Source organism: Procambarus clarkii, chromosome 1 (genome assembly GCF_040958095.1).
Source record: "Procambarus clarkii isolate CNS0578487 chromosome 1, FALCON_Pclarkii_2.0, whole genome shotgun sequence".
NCBI lineage: Eukaryota > Metazoa > Arthropoda > Malacostraca > Decapoda > Cambaridae > Procambarus > Procambarus clarkii.
This window is the reverse complement of record NC_091150.1, coordinates 12,222,491-12,238,561: the sequence shown is the minus strand read 5'-3', so window position 1 is coordinate 12,238,561 and position 16,071 is coordinate 12,222,491. Positions and strand designations below refer to the sequence as shown.

Sequence of the window (16,071 nt, the reverse complement as noted above, 5' to 3'; positions counted from 1 at the left end):
TAATTCAGCACATTTTTGTGTAATTATCTCTGTTTTTTTTTTTTTAAATTGTTCAACTTTTGGTTGATGCAGCGATCGTTTTAAAACCAACCTAGGACGACTAATTACATTTCCTCCTCCTCCTCCTCCTAAATTATTATTATTATTATTATTATTATTATTATTATTATTAATAATTATTTCAAAAATATTATTTCTAGTGGATAAGTGTCCCTGTTTAATTTCATTGATACTAGTAAATTCTATTGAAGTCTCAATACATCGATATATGAATGAAACACTCGCCATATTGGCACATGATCCTTATTACTAAACAATAGAGAGAGAGAAAAGCTTACAAGATAATATAAAGGATATTGTAGAATCAGAGAACCTATATATGTCAGAAGTAAAATATTTTTTAAAGACAAAGTAAGTTATCGTGCAAATATGATCGGCGCACGACACTGAATTCTACCAGGCCAACTACAACAGTATTTTCTTCAAATTCTTGTTACCAATTTTCATATTTTTTTTTAATATTCTATAATTTTCTTTATATTGCTGATCCTTTGTACATACATAAGTCTTTTAAGAGGGACTGGAAGCTGAATCCTCCTATTATTATTTATTATTGAAACTTGACATAATGGCTGACGAGCCTTATTACCAAAAGAGAGTAAGAGAAAAGTTTACAGATATTATAAAGTATATTGAAGAATCAAAGAACTTAATTATAGCTGTACCATCAGAAGTAAAACAATTTGAAGAGCTGTTAAATTCTTGGGTATTATATTTACCTAATCTCCAAAATGTTGTGGTAAAGAGAGGAAATTGTAATAAGTGTTGGTACCAAAGTGAGAATAAAAAAACACTCACTATTTTTAGGTCACCTTTCGAAATAATTATTAAGCAAAATGATATAAAAGTTAGCTCTTCGTTTCTTATGAAAGATGTAATATTATTATTAGTAGAAGCTATTCAAAAAGAAAAGAGAAATATCCATGTATATTGGGATTAATTAATAACAAATATGATAAATTTATATACATTTTTTATAAACATTAAATTTAATTTAAATTTCAAATAACATTAAGTATTATATCAAATTTTGGAATATAAAAACCATTAACTAATTTCAAATATATTTCATTGGAAAATATTTCACATTCATTATTATAGAATAAATTTAGAATATTGTTATATGTTACATTTGAATTTTTATGTTTATTTATAATATCCCAAACTTTTAAAATATGAAATTCCGTCTTATCAATATATAACGGACCTATTCGTAGATAAAAATCAATTTCTTCAGTATTTTCGAGGAATTCACTCATTTTTTTAATATTTATTAAAAAAGACATGATTATTCAGTGCTATTCCAAGGAGTATAACTTCAATTAAATTAATGTGAAACATCAACTTAAACTAAAATTTCAAATGATGATATTAACATTCAGTGATTATTTAAGACACCAGCTAGCTCTAGTAGCCAATGTGATGAACCAATTGGCTTATAATGTCAGGTGTGAATAATTTCCTATAAAAATTTGTAAAAATACACTTATATATGTCGATTGAAAAATTTGCTTTAAGGTTGTTAGAGAGGTTCAAAACCTCTTTATCCTCATAGGATGGGATAATCTTAAATATTTTGGCTAAGTTAACATTAGGAATAATATATAAAATTCTTTTGAAAATTTCAAAAAAATCATGTGATGATCCCAAATATATCCTTACATTAGCAAAACTAATAGTACTTTGCTTGGCTTGAAACTCAAAGTGCATATCTTTCGTTTCAAAAGGGTCAAAGGTTAAAAAAAAGTTACTTTTATTTTGACATGGCTTACTCCTTAAAATCCTTTCTTCAGGAGTCCTGAGAACGGTTGGTAGAGTGATACACAGCCTATCAGGTGGTTCCAGTTCCTTAATTGCTTCGCCATATCTCTGGGCATCTTCTTTTCTTATTTTTTTTATGTGTAGAAAGATAGGTCGACATAAATGACGACGACGAGGGCGGCGTTGAGGAACTTTTGTCATCTACAAACGAAATGAAACAAATAAATAACTAAGTTGTGTGTTTGTTAGTCATTATTTGTTTGGTAATTGAAGGGGCTGGGCCGGGTTAAGTCTTAGAGAATAAGGAGGAGAAGGAGAAGGAGGAGGAGGAGGAGGAGGAGGAGGATGGGAAGGAGGAGGAAAAGAACGAGAAGGAGGGGGAGAAGGAGGAGGAGAAGGAGGAGGAGAAGGAGGAGGAGAAGGAGGAGGAGGAAGAGGAGGAGGAGGAGAAGGAGAAGAAGGAGGAGAAGGAGGAGGAGAAGGAGGTGGGGATTGGGAACTTTTAAAAGTCATAGAAATTGTACTGGAAAATTTATCTAGATAACTAATTGGAGGAGGAGAAGGAGAATGAGAATGAGATGGTGGGTGTGTTGTGGCAAGGAAGGAAGATTGATCTAGAGAAATTAGAGGAGGAGAGTAAGTAGGAGTCCAATTAAAATCTTCATCTTTTTTTTCCATATTTTCAGTTTCCAGTAACTCGGAAAAGGACATGCTTCTTTTCCTTGTATCCTGAATTTCAGAATCTGGATCTATAAAAAAAATAAAAAATAAATAAATAACCAGCTATGGCTAGGAAAATCTTTTGCTCTGATTTTTCATTTTATAGCCACCACATCTGTCCTGAGTTTCGGACAAGGAACTCGGCAGTTATACACTTGAATTGATCCTATGAAGTATGTATGATCATCACCATTCTGTATCGCAAAGACTACAAGACTATGGCTAATAATATCTTATCTCTGTGAATGGCTTCCAGGGTCACGGCACCTTAAAAACAGAAAAGACTTGCAACTCACCTTTTACTTTACTAGAGAAATCTCTTGCTAAACCCTTAGAGAGGTGATTTATAGTAGGGACCCCATGGTCCATACTGTTGGGTGTAGCAGGGACACACTGATGTGTGTGGAACCTCGAGTCCTTTAATATTTATACCCTGACAGGATGGGACTCTCCCGGATGGAGGCAGGGGGGTGGGGGAACTCCGTTGAGACCACTAGAACGCACAACACCACCCTGACACATCGAAATAATACTCTTACCTTTTAAAAAAATGAATACAATTTCACAAAAGATATTTCTTCTTGTTTTGTTATCAGTACGAGTAATAGTTAGTCACAATCCCCATTTATATACTGAATGTGCAGTCAACGAAAATGGAAAAAGATTGACAATATTTGAAGATTCAATTAAATTTTGGTTTGTAAGAAATAACCTCAATTTTATAATATCTATTTATTACGATAGAAATTTAAATGAATTATTAGGATATAATAATACAGAACATAAATGGTTAAATGCAGAGTTAAAATTTGGGAATGTTTCACAACTATTTATATTAAATAAAATTCAATTACCAATGAAAAGACGACTGAATCAAAATACAACAAGTAAATTAATAGGAAGATTTGTAATATTTAGCCATATCAATATTCTTCTAGGTTGCCCCCAAGGCTGGCCATACAGAAAATTATCATCATCAATGAAATATGATTTACAAATTGCTGCCTCAGGTAACGAAGAGGAATATCTTATTCTGACGCCCTTAGCAGATACCTATGTTAAGTTTTTAATAGATGGTCAAAGAAAGACACTATGTTTGGATCACAGTCATTCACAAATAAAGGTTGTAAATAATGTTAATAAATTATCAGAAAAGTGTGATACCTTAAATAGAATGTCGTCTGTTGTTATCAAATTTGTGTACGATGAGAATAATATTAAAATATTGGATGAACAAGATAGCATTCTTGACAATATAACAACATATAATAATAAGACTCGTCCTATACTTAAAGTTCATCGAGAAGATTTAAATGGGACACTCTACATAATTATAGCACAGTGTATTGGTAATTGTAAAAAAAGTATTGATTCGCATGCTATTACCTATATGCATCAATATTTGTTTGTTTTGAGTATAATAATAATTATAGTTTCAGTAAGTTTATTAATTATTCAATTATATTATATTATATGTGTTAAAAGTAAAAAAAAAAAAAAAAAAAGGCAGGAAGAAATAGGAGAGTATATTTCATACGAACTTCCCGAACCACTTTAAACTAAAATTTATGTTAATAAACATCAACATCCCATCAAAAACTTAAACTATTTCTTTATCAATGTCTAATGTATCAAAAAATGCCCCAAACCCAAAACCCAAAACAACCATTGGAATTTAAAACACAATTCTTGAGATAATCCAACATGATTTGATTGATGTGTATAGTTAATCTGGTATACTAATAACGGTGTTTCCTCTTTGAAAAGAAACGATCTAGTACTACTTACTATCGGATATATATAGCAAATATCTTCATTTTTACTAAAAGTTCGGCTTGAAATGAAAGAATTCAACAATGTTAAGTTAATAGGAAGTGCACACTGGTTGTTTTCTACTTTACGTATTTCTACTCTACTTATTCCTTTAAAGAGTAGAATTTCTTTAGTATGTTGAATACCACGATTCAAATGACAAATTATTCTTCCCTCTAATGTTTCCAAAGGGTTATTTAATTTAATCTTAACCGTGGTCATTTTACATTCATATATTTTACATCCTATATAGTATTTATTAGGATCTGGAAAAGTTTCGTATAATAAGCGTCCCTCTGTTTCTTCATTTATATCTACATTTATAGTTAATTTTGGATATAAGAAATAAGAGTATGTATAACATGCACCACATGTTATTGAAAATGAAATATTATAAACAGTTGGGATCATTACTATTTCTTTAAATAATTTTGTTTTTGATTGTTGATGTCTTGTTTGCCATGTAGGATGGAATGGGTCATTTATAAATTTCATGTATGGAGTTTTAATAGATAATGGAGCCCATGGAATTATTGAATGAGCAAAACAAACAGTAGTAATTTTTCTTACGGTCAATATTAATAATAATACTAATAATTGATTCCAATCCATTACCTTAATTTATAGGATTAATGACTTTGATTTTCTTGGTCGCACACTTCTTTATATATATATATATTTTGGGAGGATATTGCTCCTGTTTATTATGCAAATCGAACCTTAAATAGTTGGCTTTATTGATGTGTGTTATTAAACCAAAACAACCGTATACCCCAAAAACGGAAAACAGCAAGTAATTATTAATTATTATTATATACGTTTATGTTTTGGGGGCTTTGATGTTCTGCCGGATCGATTTTAATGTTTTTAAAAGTATAATAAAGGCTCGATTAAGTCCAGGTGGGGCATTCAGGGTTAAATAAACTTTTTCCCATTTGTTCAATCTCGTGTTGTCCTTTGCCTGGTTGGCACTGATGATAACATAGCTAATTCTACCTGTTAACAGGTAGTGGATTTTTTTTTATATTTATTCATTATAAAAGGATATAGATATTTTTTATTAGGTAAGATTACAATTATGATTTCAATCCATACCCCTAAAATGAAACTTGCCAGCTACATAATTGGTCAAGCAAGAGGATCAGCTGCCATTTGTGGAGAATATGCCTCTGCTACATTAGGCGTGTTGAACAATTATAAAGATATTAAAATATATTGCCTCATTGGGAAGGACTGGCTTGTTGATAAACTTTCAAACTTCATTCCCATCGAATATTCAGGTTATACACTTGTAAAAAATGAAAAAACAAAAAAAGGAGGGTTCATAGCAATCGCTGAATTAATACATCCGGAAGATGTACCAGTATTGATATACTTTATTGAGTCTCCGTCAATACGAGTATTGTTACCTAAAAACTACATTACATGGAAAGAACAAATTACATCAAAGTTCACAGTTGCAAATGGTACCCTCGACAATGGAGAACCTCCCAACTTTTCCGATATTGTTGGGAGATTTTATGAAGAAGTAATAAAAACTATGGATACTGATGCCGAAAGATGTGGAATTTTTCCTTCATTTAAAACAGATCAAAAAGTTTGTAAATTGTATCCAGTAGATCTAAGGTTGACATTTATTCATCCCCGTTTTGAAATTAAAAGGAAACGAAAAATCTGTGAGTGGTTTAATGAAGATGAGTATAATATTCCATTTCTTTCAATATTCGAGAGGTTAAAAATACCTGACCTTTGTAATGCTTCTTCAACGACATTACATGAAAGGGAAGGTACTGCAAAGAGGACTATAAAATGTAAATTACAAGGCAAGAAAATTCCCATTGGTCTCTGTGTACCTTCGCTAATATTATACAAATTTGGTTATAAAAGGGCTGAAATATTGAAAGAGCCTATAACCTTAGGCGCAATGGCTTTAGGAACCAGTAATCAGAATATGGACGAAAAAACTTATGTCATGGGAGCCTTAAAGAAAAGATGGAGTTGTACTCGCAGGAGGAGTGGGCAAATAAATAAGTATCCACAGTATGTAAAGTGTTATGAGCCAGTTGGTCTCGTATATGAGTCTCAGATATTTGATAGATTCAGTCATAACCTAATTGATGGTTATATAATATCAAATAATGATGACCAATACTTATTCAGCCCATATGTCTGTCTTGGGTTACTGACTCGAAATATCAAAATCCTTCCTGTCATATATACTCATTTGCTATTCACCAGAGGAAACGTTTTTGTAATTCAGAAGTCTGATGTAATCTGGTGTGTTCTCGGAAATTGCAAAGTGGCTCCTCCAAATACTATAGTTAATTGTATGAATGACCTCTAATTTTTTATAGGCTTTAGGGGACGTCGCACTTGGCCTACAACTTTCATGTTTGTTTAAGTTAATTTGTTTATATTTGAGTTAAAACGAATTAACTTAAATAAACTAACACAACAAGAAAATCACTCTGCCTTATTAGGCAAATGGGGTCTTTTTTGCATAGTGGCTGAGAAGTACGTTCTATGCCAGAGAACAAACGTCTCGGCCTACTGTGCAAGAAAGACCCTATTTACCTAATAAGGCTGAGTTCATTAGATTATTTTTAGTCTCCTCACCTGTGTTCTATACTCTGTCAGAATCGATCAAAATAACAGTTTGTGAACTGGTAATAAATAATAAGCCCAAATACAAAATATAATTCTTTACTGATGAGTATTTAAACCAAACCAACCATATATATATTGAAAAACGAGCGAAACGGCATTTTACTTTTTGGTGCTACGAGTTTTTACATAAATTTTCATTATTCCGGCATTTTTTGGTACATTTCTGATTATTTCTTTTGCAAATACATCTATGATTTAAACAAGATAAAAGTTTACAGTGGCATACTAATTGTTTCAAGTGCCTATTATCACTGAGAAAGTAATTTGATTGTCTACGAACAATCTCACGAAGCCCAAGTTGTTGATTCTTATTAATTTCGTTTGGCATTATTCTTTCGATTGTTTTATCAAAATCGTTTCTTGATAGATATTGGTTAATTGTTCCAAATTTTGTAGCTACACTATATAAATCTCTTTCATTGTCTATTTCGATGATAATTCCACTGATTGTTCGCATTCCTGTTTTGTTTTCCCTATCTTCTTTAGGTATTATCACATTAACAGTATCATATAGGCTAACAGGTGTTACATTTGCCGATGACAATTGTAACATTTTTGAGGCATTAGTTATCTGACGCTCATAAACTTTGCTTCTAATAGTTCCTAAATTTTCAATATGTAAATTATATGAATCGTTATTTACTTCAGAATTATTATTATCATTAGGTTTACCATCTTCTAAATTGCATAATCTTCTATTTATTATTACTTTAGGCGACAGCACAATACCAGGTGATGATGGTGTTGGTGGTGATAATATAGGGGGTAATGAAGGTGGCGGTATTTGTGGCAGAGATAATATGGAAGTAGAGGCAGTTGTAGCACCAGCAGCAACAGTAACAGTAACCTCCTCAACCTCATCAAAAATTATTTCTTCCATGTCTGGCAACGGTGAAGAAATCTGACGCAGCAGCGGACTTGATGATGACAGGGAATACTGCAATTATATAAAAAAAAAAAAAAATTTAGTATACAGAAATTAATTGAGGACTCTTGTTTTCCAAGGTTGAACTGAAAACAAAACCAATAAATATTAAGGAATTTTACCTTTGCTTCTTTGCCTCTTTTTTCTTCATCCTCTTTGTCTTCTTCTTCTTCTTCTTCTTCTTCTTCTTCTTCTTCTTCATTGTCATCATAGTGACAGTTATTGAACAATTGGCTATATATTGAGGGCGAAAGACGAATCTTCATAACTATTGGCGGGTCTATACCAAAAACTGCCTTGTAAGGCGATATGCCAATTCCACGTGAATATGCTGTGTTTTTGGTGAATTGCACAAAGGGAAGTCCAGCTGACCAATCTGGCGTTTGATTCTCACACATCCAACTGCCAAGCATTTTGATTACATCCCCATTCGCACGTTCAATGCTCCCTTGGCTCTGTGGATGACGAGGTTTGCTATTAATGAGGAGCATGTTGGGCCACATTTCGTTTTTTAGCTCTTGAATGACCTCTGCCACAAATTCACGGCCGTTATCGCTCTGCAGAATTCGTGGGGCTCCCAAGAGAGCAAATGTATCGAGTAAGTGGCGTGCCACTTCAATCGCCCGTTTACTGCGAAGAGCTCGTAAAACCGAAAACTTTGTTAAATGATCCTGATAATGTAAAATATATTTATACACACATCCTCCTATTTATACACACATCCTCCTTCTTTTTGCATATTTATTAAGTCCATTTGTCTTCGCTCCGCAAAACTGGTCGATACAATGGGCCGTATTACCCCCTTTTTTCGTCGAGGAAGTTGTTTCAAATTGCATATGTGGCAGAGTGAAATAAAGAGTTTCACCGATTGTTGAGTGACGTTAGCGATAGTTTTACTTGCTTCAAAATAAGTTCTTTTTTCTGCTCCGTGACAAACTGCTCTGTGTGCATCATAAATCGTATCATACAATTGCCCTTGATGTATGAAACGACGACACATCCGGCCAGGATCAGCTGTTGTTGTTGTTGTTGTTACAGCCGTAGTAGAATGACGATTGTCACTGGTCAGTTTACGCTTGGTCCCCCGCTTCATTCTTCGTTCAGTTTCGTCGATGGATACTAAGACGTCATCCCCAAATAGATTTTTGACATCATATCGAGACAATAGATCATATTCATGAGATGTCTTTGTAGTCTGTTTCAATTTAGCATTTTTGACTTCCTCAATGTATTCTGCTAATTTTTCTCGAGTGAAAATTTTCCGGCTTCCATGCCCACCTTTTTCCAACATTTGGCTAATTTTTAATTCAAATTCCTTTTTTTGTATCACCTCTTCTTCTCTCTCACACCCTTCATTAACTTCCCTTCATTGAAGGCAATGGTTCTTCATCAACACTAGTATTGTTATTATCACTTCTTTCTTGTTATTTCTGTCCACATGTTAATGGAGAGGAAATTGTAGGTGTGTCCTCCATGCTGGAGCAAAATCGACTGACTCTGATATTAACCCTCACACGCTGAATATTTTATATTGACCAATCACTGGCAGGCTTTCTTGGTTAAGCTGGCAGTTTACAGTTTGTGCTTATTTGACTAAATTATTCCTGTAAGACAACACAAACATTGTTGTTACATTCTAGGTCAATTATTTCAAGTTTCCGTTAAAATGTCAGTGTCATCAATATCTAGCAAAATTATTATAATACTTTGCCTAATGGGCAGAGTGCACTTATTGTATGTGAAAAAAAAACAAAAAAAAAAAAACAAGGAACTAGACTAAAATTTAATTTATTGATTATCATCAATTCAATGTGTGTGTTGCGGGTTACAAACAAAAAATCAGTGTAGCATCATACCCTCCCTGAGAGAGTGAAATATCATCAGTTCAATGTGTGTTGCTGGTTACGAACCAAAAAAATTCAGTGTAGCATCATACCCTCCCTGAAAGGGTGAAGGGAGGTGTTAAACAATGATAGGGTTAATTACCAATGTTTGAATGTGGTTTGGGGAAGTTGGTTGACGGTTAGCCAATTTCCTTAACTCTCAAAACTTAGCTGATGTTCTTCTTTATGTTAACGACCACTTGTATATCTTCCTTAAGTATGTTAACTATAGCCTGAAGTGCATCCTGCTGCCATTTTAGGTATTGTGATATATCCTGCACTTTGTCAACAACCAGTCCATACCGTTGGGCTCGCGGAAAACTACCAGGCTTTATAGACTGAGCCATTAGTTCATTCAAACATCCCTTGAGGTCCTGCAGCTGCATATACAAGTTTTCTAATCGCAGTCGAATCTGATCCTCTATTTCTTCTAGTGGTAGATTTTTTTTCCTTTCAACCTCTTGTGCTGACACCAATTTTAGAACTCGGCGCATTATATTTGTCTGTTTCAACTTAAAATTCTGAATGGTAACTTTAATTGTCGTCTGCATACAACTTAATTGTCTTATATCATCCATAATATTCTTCATACTATTATGAATTTTATTGCCATATTCTTCTTGATACTTGAACTGTTTCTGTAATTCCTGAAATCCCACTTTTACAACAGGTATCAATTTCTTTGGGTTGGGATTTTTTTGCTTGCCCAGTTCCCACAATGCTGGATCAATTCCTATAAACAATAAATAATTTATTTTAATTTTTAATTCCACAAATGTAGGTACAATAAAAAAATACCCCGTAATATCTTCACTTTTGTCATTATGTCACGATAAGTAGATGGATTGGTCATATCAAAATCATTTACCTCTTTGCGGTGTATCAAGATATTTCTTCATTTGTTGTTCAGTTAAAGTCAACATTGGAATAATCTGTTCAATAAACAAATTCTGAAACAGAAAAAGTAGGCATTTTTGTCTCTGGCTATCTACCTGCCTGTCTATCAAAAAACGTTCCATTAATAATGTCCCTTTTAAGCTAATTTGATTATTTAAGCCAACCTGATATCAAATCCCATTAAATAGATTGGTGCAAGCTATAATAAGGCTTACTTAGACTTACCTTAAAAATTGGATTGTATGATGCTCTTAACATATGACTAAAGGTGTCAGTGGTAGATGCACGTTGAATCTCTCCTAGAAGGTATATTATAATATAGAGCAGTTTGCATAATACCATAATTGAAATCATTTTTTATGATAATTATTATTAGGGAAAACATTATAAAATCTTTAAATTCTTTTACCATTAGGAAAAACTTGCTGAATGTAAAATCAGAAGTTCGTTTTGTTTGGTACTTCAGCAGCAAAAATTTCATTAACAACAACTTCATTACCTCCGAATAATAGACTCAATGCTGAAATAACTTCCTGTTTGTAGGCCCTGGAAGAATAAAAAAAAAATAAAAAAAACATTTTTTAATGTTCCCGGATCCTAGTCATATTTAACACTGAAAAATTATTAGAATATTATACAGTATATGATTATTAATTACTTACTCCACTTCTGAAAGGCCCCTTCCAATTATAATTTGCACAATACCATCTTCATTACGATAATTGGGAATTTTTGTATAGCAAACTACTTTGAAACGACAATATGGATTTTCAGATGTGAACTCTACAGGTGACATATTGGACGAATAATAACCTGGAATAAAATTCATAAAATTATACTTTATTTTAATTATATACATTTTACAATATTATAAACAACTAGTCAAATCTACTAAGTTTTCCATAATGGTTTACTCACTACCTCATCGAAAAAAAAAAAATCCACATATTTACCTTTACCAAACCCCCAAAAAGCTTGAAGTTGATTCCACTTTCGCAAGACCTCATCATTTTCATTATTGAAGTAGGAAGGAGCACAGATTGCAATATGTAATGCCATTGATGATGAGCCCGGTTGTTGGTGAAGCATCTGAAACTGATGATTGCCCCTATTTGATTCGACCAGTGAAATAAAAACCAATGTTCATCGAATCCTCACACATTATGGTGAAACCATTTAACACACCATCTCACCAAATGACCTACAACAGATCACAATTGCCTTATGTTTGTAAATATATATTAATTTAACTAGTCAGTGGTATGAAGAAAACATTCAATAAAACATATCACTAACTAGTACAAATCAATAAATATCCAGCGGCAGGCCTCCGTTGCAGAAATAGGAAAGCGTCTTTTCTTCACAGAAGTTCGTTTGTCAAATATTATGGAAAAAAAAAACACTTAAATCAATATCATAATGCGCTTCTGTTGATAGGTCGAATTAAAAATTTTAACAATAATATATATCCAGCAGACAACATTGAGTTAACAACCACACTTCTTTTTGGCAAGACGAAACTTTATAGTTGATCTGGTGGTTTTCAGTCTATGACAAGCAGGCAACCCACAATCATCATTAACACATGAAGACACATGTGTATGCAAGAGGGTTGAATATAAGATTAACACCGAACAATGTGGATGTCTAGAAACTACTACATGATGACGAACCCGGCGAAACATTAGACAAATCGGGGTACAAGTTTTTTTTGACATGATGCACTGTGGGCAAATTCATACAGCAACACATCGGTTCCATCGTGGTTAGCAAACCATTCTAATATTTGTAATAAACTTTGAGTATTAATTTCACAATAACGTTGTTTTTTTTTATATAGTCTCTGGCGTTATATTAACCAACTTTCTCAAAGCCACATTTTCATCATTGGAATGGATATGGTTTTCTATTTTAACAATAATAGACTTGCTAGTTGAAGTAGTATCTTTTTTCTCTTTTATCTTCTTCTCTTCGGCTCCCTCACTGATATCGCTAATATCATCCTAGAAAGATTAGATTTCATCACAAATGCACCTGAGACATTATTTATTTATTTATTATAATATAGTGTCCAAAGCTTCATCATGCTTATCATAAAATAACTTTTAGGTACTTACACCACAAGATTCCTTGGATAGCTCCATTACACAGTAGCCCGTATTACTACTGAACAGGATTCTGGCATACTGGTTGACTGGACTGGATACGGAGGCTCTTATATATTGTATCACCGGCATATTGCATGGAACTTAATGTAATGATTCATTTCTCTCTTTGAATTATATTCATTGGTGAATATAAAATAGAAAAGTTGATTCAATGGCGATAACCAAACTTGGTGTTTACATCGGACGATAGTAGCACTGCTTGGTAATCATGTGATATGTTGATATTTTATAAAGAAGATTATGGTTTTGTTATTATGTCCATAATTACATACCTCATATTTTGTAGTCTTGTAATTAATGGAAAGAGAGAATGTAAGGTATTTAATTCATTATTCATCAAGTCAAAATATAAATATGATAAGTAAAATAGTAAAAGATAATAGATATATATTTTTATTTTTATATTAAATTATTTATATTCTATATAAAAAAAAATGTTATATTCCATCCATCAACTAATTAACTAAAAGTCTGAATCTAATGTAAAAACACTGTATTGATCTGAATTCATTACACCATATTTTTGATATTCACTTACTTTTTTTTCAAAAAAATTAGTTTTCCCTTCTAATGAGATATTTTCCATAAAGTCAAATGGATTTTCTACATTATAAAGTTTCTTAAAACCGAGTTCAAAGAGAAGTCGGTCAGCCACAAATTCTATATACTTCCCCATTACATCACAGTTCATACCAATAAGTTTGATTGGCAAGGCATCTGTTAAAAATTCTTGTTCAATCTTCACAGCATTATCAATGATAGAATATACATATTTCTGATCAGGCTTATTAATCAAGTACTTAAATATCAAGCAAACAAAATCTGTGTGTAACCCTTCATCTCTAGAAATCAGTTCATTACTGAAGGTTAGACCTGGCATTAAACCACGTTTTTTTAACCAAAATATTGCAGCAAATGAACCACTAAAGAAAATACCCTCTACTGCAGCAAAGGCAACAATGCGTTCGGCATATGTTGCCGTTCTATTGGTAATCCACCTTAGAGCCCAATCAGCTTTTTTCTTAACAGCTGGCAGCATTTCAATAGCATTAAATAATCTGTTCTGCTCCTGTAAATCTTTTATGTATGTATTAATAAGTAAACTGTACATTTCATTGTGAATATTTTCCATGGCAATCTGAAAACCATAAAAACACCTCACTTCTGGTATTTGTACTTCTTGGCAGAAACGTTCAACAAGATTTTTATTGACGATACCATCTGATGCGGCAAAAAAGGCTAGAACATGTGAAATGAAGTGACGTTCCTCTTCATTAAGTTTCTGTTCCCAATCTACAATATCCTTTGACAAGTCTACTTCTTCAACTGTCCAAAATGATGCTAGCGCCTTCTTATACATTTTAAAGATATCATGATTTTTAATTGGGAACAATGTAAAACGTCCTGGATTTTTAATCAAAAAGGGTTCAATCATCTGAAAAAAATATATAAATAAATAAATAAAATACTTATTTTAACATTGTGTTCACTATCATAGCATAATAAACGAATGAAATTATTGAATTTTGAGTAAAAAAGAGATTAATTTACTACGTACATGTTCTTCCATCCTATATTTTATGTAAACTAAAATAGGCACACATACATATATATATATATATATATATATATATATATATATATATATATATATATATATATACATACATATACATACATATACATACACACACACATATATATTCTTTTCTTTGACACGCTTCCCAATGAGCAGTATCCATTATAACACCAGGCAGTAATACTTCCTATGTTTTGAAGGCATGCCAATTGAACCTGATTGTGACTCACTGCTGCGTTTGTTGCTATTTACTTCAGTAACAGTATATTCACTCTCTGGGAGAACTTCAGAAGGGTATATAGGGGGTATTTCATTGTTCCAAGTATCAAGTAGATTTGCTCTCAATTTTTCTGAATTGATACTCCCTATATCTTCTGTTAAAATATTTAAAGATTTTAAATGATTAATACTAATGTCTGCAAATTCATATGAAAGATACTTATTTACCAATACATAATTTCGTTCCCAGTCATTCATACTTAAAATAATCTTAACATCTTCAAAATGTTTTAAATTAAAGTTTTCCACTTTATTTATTGAGGGCCAAGTAATTGAAGCACATTTTATAATAATTATTTCACTGTTTTGAAGATCAATTAATACGTCGGCAAATGTTTTTCTTACATTTATCGATGAAACATTATCTAATATAAGTAAAAATGAATTTTCCACTAAATGATACAAGTTGATTGTTGGATTAAAGTTTTGTAAAAATTCCACTTTTATTTCTAAATTATTTCTCCATATGACAATTTTATCCCACACTTGAATTATATTTTTGGGGGCTGTTAGTATTATAACAGAATATTTTCTGGGGTAGATTTCATATTGCTTTTTCATGGTTTCCAAAAAAAAAAAAAGCAACTGCGCCACCCTTGCTGACAGTTGGGATCTTGAAGAACAAATAGAACCAATATCACCATCACTTTATAATTATCTGAAAATGATAAAAAAAAAATAGTTCTTTGTATATTATAAGCTCATAAATATATAAAGATGTGTTGATACAAGAGTAGAATGAATAATTTGTTCCACAAGAACAAATCTACATACCTTATTTTTTATATAATTATCTTTTTAGTAATAATATTTAAACAGGTTACTATATCATGCTTTATAGTATTATAAATCCTACATTTTAACCGTGATCCTAAATTTAACCACAGCAAATGGATCACTCATTATATTAATATTTTTTGCCCACATTTTACATTTTATAATATTTTCACCTGGGCTAAGTTTCAATTGAATAGGAAGAAGTGGGGCATAATATCCATCTATATGTTCCTTGGTTGGAAAATAATAATCAGGAAAACCTTGCGGAGTATATTTGTTTGGACTATTAACCCAAATATGTGAACAAGATACCCATACACATTTTGGTAACTTATTACCATTGGCAATTGAGCTTTTCTTCATATTTTCACGCAGGCTTGTAATCTCATGATCTGCAGAGGGTGGAAGATCTTCAATATTCTCATATACAATAGGTAAAAAATTGGGAAGATTACGAATAGATAATAAAATTATAGGTGTTAAGGTATTAAAATACCAATTCTCTTTTCTAAATTGATCAAATGTGGATGTATCAAATTTACA

At 32.1% G+C, this 16,071-nt stretch overlaps 1 pseudogene; it reads right to left on the bottom strand.

Annotated features, from left to right (window-relative positions):
• Window positions 1–13,356: 13,356 nt before the first annotated feature.
• LOC138357894 (ribonucleoside-diphosphate reductase subunit M2 pseudogene) lies at window positions 13,357–14,316 on the bottom strand (annotated as a pseudogene).
• Window positions 14,317–16,071: the final 1,755 nt, after the last annotated feature.